Source organism: Nesoenas mayeri (genome assembly GCF_963082525.1).
Source record: "Nesoenas mayeri genome assembly, chromosome: 19".
NCBI lineage: Eukaryota > Metazoa > Chordata > Aves > Columbiformes > Columbidae > Nesoenas > Nesoenas mayeri.
Window position 1 is genome coordinate 6,977,368 of NC_137568.1, and position 7,282 is coordinate 6,984,649.

A 7,282-nucleotide genomic window follows, 5' to 3' on the forward strand; every position below is an offset into this window, starting at 1 on the left:
CATGGCCTCGGGTCGCTTCTCTGCCTCTTGGTGCTGCTGTTTCTTCTCCCAGTCGTGGAGAAGAAATGGGGAGAAATGGTCATTCCTGCGGGGCAGGGCTTGTCTCCTGGCCATGCGTGTCCAGCACTTGGTCCTACCAAAGACAAAGCAGAGGCCGGTTCCAATGTTCATCGTCTCCCAAACAGTGTGGTGTTAATTTGGAGTCAAAGATGACAACGGAGCTGCGAGGTCAGAAATGTCGGTAAGGACCCCCCTGTGAGAGTCCCTTAAACTGGGACTTCCCGGGTGATACTCATGGATGGTTTTTAGTGTCTCTGAAATAAAAATACTACAGACTTTTAGGGCTTCAAAACAAAGTTTAGCAAGTTTGGAGGTGCCTCCCAAACCCTTCTGTTGACTGAACACGGAGTATTTCTTGAAGGCAAGAGTGACTGTGCTCTGTTAGAGCTTGGTTTGGTCTGGACTGCCCTGTCCGAAAGGCTGTTGTCAGACCCAAAGCCATCAAATTCTCCCTGACCCGAAGAAAAGGTCTGCGAAGCACCGTATGTGCAGTGTCCCAAAGCCATTGGGACCGACACCAGAGGTACGTGTGCTCAGAAGAGCCGGCAGGAACAGCTCTGCCGCGTACACTTTCCGTCACCTCTGCTTTTCTGCTTCCAGACTTTAACTGTTTGCGCTGAAGATTTTCCAGCCTGGGTCAGCGCCTCGGGCTGAGGTTTAGTTTCCAGCCTTTCAAAAAGGCACAGTTCAACTGTTTCACAGAACAAGGCTGGCAAAACAAGCTGTTTTCCCACAATGCGGAGACGTTTTTCCTACCGCTCCTAAAACCAGTTCTGGCACCTCCAGGCCTTGCAGCGAGAACTGATGACTTGGCAGAGGGTTCGCGCGGCTTCAGGTCCATGCATTTATCCGTTCTGGGAAGGGACCGCGTGTTTCCCGGCGTCCCTGCAAGGTCACTGCTCCCAAATGCTTGTTTGAGCGCCTGCTCGCAGCTCCGCAGGGATGCTCTGAATCCAGCAGGCACAGACCACACTGGGGAGCTGCTGCTGGTCCTTGTGCTTTAGGGAAGCATGAGGACTAAAAAGAGGTGCTTAGAAAGGAGGATGCCTGGCCATCCCTGCTAGAGCTGGAAAGCTTGTTCTAAATTCACACTGTATTACCATTTCTCTAGGAGCCCTGCTTTAGTCCTGCCTGTGGAGCGAGGCAGAGTGCGGTACCCGTGGGAGGTTTTCACATCTCAGAAGTGCTTGAGGCCCCAAAGACAGTGGCGGTTTGGTGGTTGAGGTTTTTTTTTCCCCTGATTTTGCTGTCCAAGCCACATGAAAAGATCCTTTCTGTCCCCTGCACCACTTTTTAACACTATTGTACCGACAGCTTTCCTTTGATACTTTTTTTTCATGAAATATGTGCTATATGTTGCATGTATGCATCTAAACAGCAGCTGTACCCAGACCAGCTTTTCCTCAAACAGACATGCGCACTTTGTGGAATTGCCCCGAGTGCCTGGAAGCAGACGGGCTCCAGTCTCCCAGACTGACCAAACCGTCCCTAACTGGGACCAGTTGGGACATCTTGCCCATCTTCCTCCTCCAAAAAGCACCAAGGGGATGTCCCTGCGGGTGGGAAGGGACACCAGACTGTGGTGCTGGGGGGTCAGAGCTCCCAGCGAGCAGGACGGGCACTGCCACCGAAATTCTTGTCCAGACCAACAGGAACTGGCTGCCCGATGCAGACGGGAGCTCAGCAGTCAATGCTCATTCACTGACAGGTGGCTGGCAGAGGGACTCGTCTGTTGTTTTCTGAGCAATGAGGAAGATCAAGATTTGTGCTGCCAAGAAAGGCTGGGGAGAGGAGTCACTGTATCAAATTAAACTTGAAACGGAGATGCAAACGAGGTGATTAAGGCATTTCCGCCGTGCTTCCAGGGGAGCTGCTGGACGGCGTCCAAACCGGGGGAGGAACAGCCTGAGTTTATCAGCGGAACTCGGAGGTTTGGGCCGATCCTCGCAGCGCAGAGCGGCCCAAGGGCTGAGTGACCCTCGGCCGGCCCTGCGCCCGACCGCTCCTGGCCAGCAAGAAGGGAAACTGAGGCACGCCGAGGGGAAGCGGGGTGCCGGGGGCCACGTAGTTGCCCAGCAGCAGAGAGATGAATATTATTTAGATCTTTTCTCCCCTGACACTGTTGGCTTGCCATGTGCACTTGGTTTTTGATGGGAACAAGGGGATATGTCGTGGTTGAGGCTGATGAACCCTCCTCACTTCAGAAATGAGCGGTGGGAAGAGCACAGTGGAACCATCTGCCGGCGGCCGTTGTGGTGGCTCGTCCGTGCGCCCCTCGCTCGTGGCGCCGCCTGGGGTGCGGGTCCACACACCCACCGTGGGAGCCCCAGGGACCCCAGCCAGCCTGGGCACTGCCTCTGGGACTTGCCAGTAGATGACAAACGGTTCCATGTTGGGGTGGGAAGGGGTCTGTCCTCTGCTCCTGCTCCGGGCTGGTCCCCACGAGTCACCCGGCACCTGCAACAGCGTTTGCGCTGCAGCCCGGGCTCTGTTTGGGAGCAGCTCGCTGGGTTTCTGCAAGGACGGCTCCATGGGGACACCCACGAGCTGCCTGTGAGCAAGATGAGGAGCCACCATGCTGGAAGAAGCACAACTGTGCAAAGTACCTGCAGGGCTCAGCTTCGCTGGGCTCTGTCCTTAGAGCCGTCACCAAAGACACAGTCTGACTGCATCTTGGAGCTAAGGAGCCTCCTCCAGCACCGCCAGCCCTTCATATGCTTCACTTATCGTGGGGACTGCAGGAAGGCCATGCTGGATGGACAGACAGACGGACACACAGCGATCGCAGGAATGCGCAGGCTGAGTCTCGCCCGGCTGCAATGGCACTGAACTCCCTCTGTTGACTTATCCTGAAGTTGCACCCCTCAATGCGGTGACGTCCCTGTCTCTGGTAATAAATAGCACCTTCCAAAAATGTCTCTAGCCCTTACTAAACTGCAGACCGGGCTGATTATTGCTGCTTTTGTAGCCTTTACAGAGCTGTTTTTATTTATAATTGCACCCCGCTGCTGTGTTGATAATGATTTTCCCTGCTGCGGTCCAGGGCTGCAAAGCCACTTTTCGTAGTAGCTGTTGTTGGTTTTAATCGCTTGTTGTTCGAATGATATATTAATAGCAGTATCTCTGCAAGGCTTTAGAGCATTTTCTTTTTCAAAACGTTTACAACAAAAGCGAAGTGTTAGCCCTAATAAAATGTGGGTTTCATTTGGCTCCCTCCTCCAGTGGCGAATCCCATTAAACAAGCACTCACAGAGCCCATCTCACCACATCCCATCCCACCTCAGCCCAAAACCCGCTCCTCACCCACAGGTTAAAAGGTGTTTGAGACTCCAGTGGCAACTGGGGGGGTTTGAAAGGCCCCACGTGCTTGGAGGGGTGTGAATTTTTAGTTGCCTGTGTGTAGACTGTGGAAGTATTAATGCAAAATATACTTTGCGGATCTTCATTTGCACCCGTCGATTCTCCTAAAACCCAAATAACCCATTTTACCTTATTTCACAGAGAGAGGGCAGTGAGGCCGGGCAGTTTGATGCTCTTGGGATGAGAAGCCACTGGAGAAAAGAGAAATAAAAGCAGAGCTGGCCGGTGCCTGCTGAGCAGACACAACCTCTGAACTGGTGTGCACGGGGAGGAGTGGGGCGATGCTCTTTATTTTATGGGGGTAAAAAACCACCCAAATTTATCTGGAAGCGGTTTAAATGAAACATTTAACCGGCCGAGGCCGCCGCCTTTAATTTCATTCAGAAGGGACTGTGAATGGAGTCCTCGCCCGCTTCAAAAGGCCGTGGCAGCGTGTCCGCAGCGCTGCGGGTCATTCATGGACACTCCAGGAGATGTGAAAACATCTGCTGGGTCCGTGCCGGCTCCTTTCAGTACAGTTACTCCCCTTGCTAATAATTGTCTGTGTTCTGTCATCTAGAAAGGGACTTTGTGTGCCTCCCAGGTATTCTAATGCTAATTTGTTTAGTTAAAAAGGAGAAGAGGCTAAACAGATGTGAGCCATTTGGTTAGGTTGTAGTTCATTTGTTAGGAAGTGCAAAGGATTCTTGGCAGGATATTAAATATTACCTTGGCTGCTCACAAACACTTCATATTTCAAGAGAGGAAGGGAGGTAGGGACTGCACTCCATAAATCAGCCTTTTCAAAGAGACAGAAAAAGGCAAACATTTGATAAATCTGTGTCATTATACTTAGAGATCAAAGGGGGTTTTGCATATGTATTTATGCAACTGGCAACCTAGGAGACAATAATAACAAACATAGATCCCTGACAGCTTTACAAAAATAAAAATTAGCCGGTTCTAATCTGTAATTATCTGGGAACTGTGCGAGGTAGGAGGCTGCTGGCAGTAGAGCCTTACATTGCCGATGTTGAGACGGTGAGCGAATGTTGGGTCATTCCTAAATACATCAGGAAGTTCCACGGGCAAGAGATTGCAAAAGCCACCGGGCGGTAGCTGGGCATGTGCAGACCTGGCTTGATACACTGAGCCCCAACAGGTGGGTTGTAGTTATCAAATCCAAGAGTCACCAGGGAAAGCAGCATTTCACCGTGTGCTAATTGCCTGTATGACTTTTCCCTCAGTGATCTACTGGGAATCTGTCTGAAGAATCCCTGAAGACAGGAAGATTTCCATCCCTGGGCTCTCTCCTGCGTGCCAAGCGGTTACAGATCCGTGTCCGACAGCTGCTGTACCTGGCACACCTCTCCATGGCCCTGCCGTCCTTCCCAAATTAGCCGGGCTCGTCTTGTACAGCTCCACCAGTACAGAACTGCAGCTCAAGACTCAGGTAAATAGGGAAGAAGCTTGAAAAGACCCTAAAAAATGTTTGCAAGCAGCAGGAATAACAGGAGGACTAATGGGCGCTGCAGTGACTGTTGCTTGTAATCCAGGACAGAATTAGTGGAGGAATCAAACCTCTTCAGGAGCAGCAAGGGCTGTCGCATTGCTCAAAAAAACAAGGAGAAACCCAGTTGTGTGAAAATAATTCCATGGACAAAGCAACGCAGCCACAGAAACTAGAGAAGGAGAAGTAGCATTATGTCATCTCGCCTTTCCTTTCGGCCAGTCACCGGCCTGGTTTCCTATTCTCTTGTGCTGTTTTAAAATGACTTCAGCAACTTGGTTTCTGCTTGTCCCCATGGGAAACTTCCACAGTCTATAGATTTCGCTGGTAGGAAACTCTTCTTGACAGTCAGACTATATTTTCCTTTACTCAATTCCATCACATCACTCCTACTTACGCCTCCTTGGAGCACCCTAAACGCTCTTCTCCATTGAAGTCGGTGGAGTTATGTGAGCAGTAAATTTGGCCCGTGGCACTTGGAGAAATAGATATTAAAACCCTAGGGAGGAATTAGGGGGTGAGGGGAGGGAGAGCAGTGGAGGAAAGGAAATGGTTTCAGGTTGAGAGAAACAAGATCTCCTCTTACATCTGTACAGCGGTGCTGCCCTGGTGGGAGAAGTCGGCCCCGAAATGCTGCAAGAGGCACCGGTGTCCCTGGGGTGTCCCTGGGGTGTCCCTGGGCGCTGGTGGGGTCACAAAGCCACAGCTGAGGGTGGTATGTGGCACTTGGGGATTGCATGAGGCCCTGGGCACTTTTTGTGCCCGTGGCTGACCTGGTTTGGGTCCCAGTGATGCCACCCACTCCTTTTCTCAGCCCCACCAACTGGCTGTTTGCAGCCTGGATGGTGACTGGTCCAACCGTCCTGCCCCACAGAACCCTCCCCACAAGCTGTGCCTCTGCAGGTCTATACCAACACATGCGTTTTTCAGAGCAAAATCCCAAACGGGCCCTTTTCCCCGGCTCTTACTTCACTCTTGTGACATTAATATGAGTCCGGCAGATGTGTGCAGTGATGGAGCTGCTGCGGTACCTGAGGAGAGGAGGCTGCGAACAGATGCGCAAGGTTTATACATCATAGAATTATGGAATAATTCGGGTTGGAAGGGACCTTCAAAGGTTGTTTAGTCCAACCCTCAGCTCCTCAATAGCTCTATTTCAACAGCAATGGACACGTGTGGTGAAGAGGGAGAGAGGGGACAGCACCTAGGATATGTTAGAATGGAAGAAGTGAAATAAAAATACATAGGGTCTCCCTTCCTGGGACCCTGCAGTGGCTAGGGACATGGACCTGTGACTGAGGAACATCTTGGAGCACTGCAAGAGACCAGAGGGCACACGATAGTGTGCAGAAGCCCCAAACCAAAGTCCTACATCTCAGTGTACTCGGTGCTGGTTGTTCCCAAAAAGGAGGTGATCTTGGCTGGTCACCTCTCTGGCCAGCTCATTGTGTGCTCCAGAATGCCTTATTTTCCCATCAACATGCACTTGATTAACATCAAGAAATTATAAATGACTTTTCTCCAAGGAGAACAGTGACCATGTCAGGAAAGCAGGATCCAGCCTGGATTGGGACAAAGGGCACCTTGGCTTGATTTTGGGTACCTGCTCCTGTTTCTTGCCCCAGCAGGACTGGCTCCTGCAGATCTTCAAAGGGCTGCATGGGCTCTGTCGCTGACATACAAGTCTCATACCTCAGAAAAAAGAAAGAAGATGTTGAGCATTTCAGAACTGGCCTGTCCAGTGGCAGGAAAATAACGTTTGATACAGATTTTCTACTTGGGAAGAGATAAAGCAACAAGGTGTAACTCAGCATCAGGTCCACCTGGTAGGATCAGCACTTGTGGAAGACTCTGAAGTGGTTGTGGAAAGTGTGACTGGAACCGTGGGGCACATGGTTATCCAGGGTGGGTGCTGGCGAGGTGACCCCACAGACCTGTCCTCCCTGGGGGCTTTGATGGTGTTGGCTTGAAGTTGTGCTGGGTTCTCTGCATTCTACCCTGTTTTAACAGGTGCATTTTGCAGAGCTGGGCTCCCCCCATAGTTCTCCACTAAGTGCCACCATCACCCCTTGTCAGGAGCTGCACCTTCCCAGTGCCGTCCGTGTAATAAATCAATCAAGAAATGGGATCCAGAGGCTGTACTGATGCAGCTCAATTAGTTTATTGATTAACCAGCTAGCAAGACAGCTACTGTTAGGATTCAAGGGCTCTGCAGCAGCAGCACAGAGCAAACCCAGACTTACATTTCTGTTTGTGTCCATTTCTTTCCAACTCCAGTTTCTTCATGATGGAGCCCCGGTTGCTCTGTTGCCCTCATCGGTGGGGCACAACCCTTGTCAAAACCTGCTCCCCCACACGCTCTGCTTCAGGCAG